This window comes from Octopus bimaculoides, chromosome 7 (assembly GCF_001194135.2).
Source record: "Octopus bimaculoides isolate UCB-OBI-ISO-001 chromosome 7, ASM119413v2, whole genome shotgun sequence".
Lineage (NCBI taxonomy): Eukaryota > Metazoa > Mollusca > Cephalopoda > Octopoda > Octopodidae > Octopus > Octopus bimaculoides.
The window spans coordinates 61,511,373-61,512,132 of record NC_068987.1 but is presented as its reverse complement, the minus strand read 5'-3'; positions in this window follow the sequence as shown (position 1 = coordinate 61,512,132).

The window sequence follows — 760 nt, the reverse complement described above, 5'->3', positions numbered from 1 at the left end:
GGATTACATCATCCCCACTGCTCAAGTGGTACTTATTTAATCGACCTCAAAAGGATGAAAGGCAAAATCGACTTCAGTGGAATTTGAACTCAGAACGTAAGGATGAGCATTTTGCTCATCTTTACAGAATACTGCATGGCATTTTGCCTGGCGTGCTAATGATTCTGCCAGTTCACTGAGTTCTTTCATTCTTTTTATTAATATGGATGTATATAACATTTGGCGGCAAAAAGACAATTAATAAATAAACAGTAATTTGTTTAAATACCTATAGCTTTTTTTGTGACAATCAAATTCATAGATAGATGTGCAAACTTTGTTTTTTTATGCTGTGATAAAAAAACAAACAAACTAGTACTCTGAGTTAAATAGTTAATGCTATGACAGGTATTGATTTGTAGAGACTGCAAAATATGGAACAAACCTACCTTTTACCGCTTCATCATCATCATCAGTTACGCTTGCGTGGAAACGGATATAAAAGATGATGATGATGATGATGACGATGATATGTATATGTATGTGTATTATAAAGACACACACACACACACACACACACACACACACACACACATACACATATATATAAGTTTACATAGAATATGAGGGGTTTAGTTCACTGATGATCTAAACCAATAGGTAAATAGGTACGCTGCATAAGTATTGTAACTGGTCATCCATTAGGTTCCAAGTTCACAGCTGAGGCTGGAGCATATATATATACATATATATATACATATACATACATATATATATATAC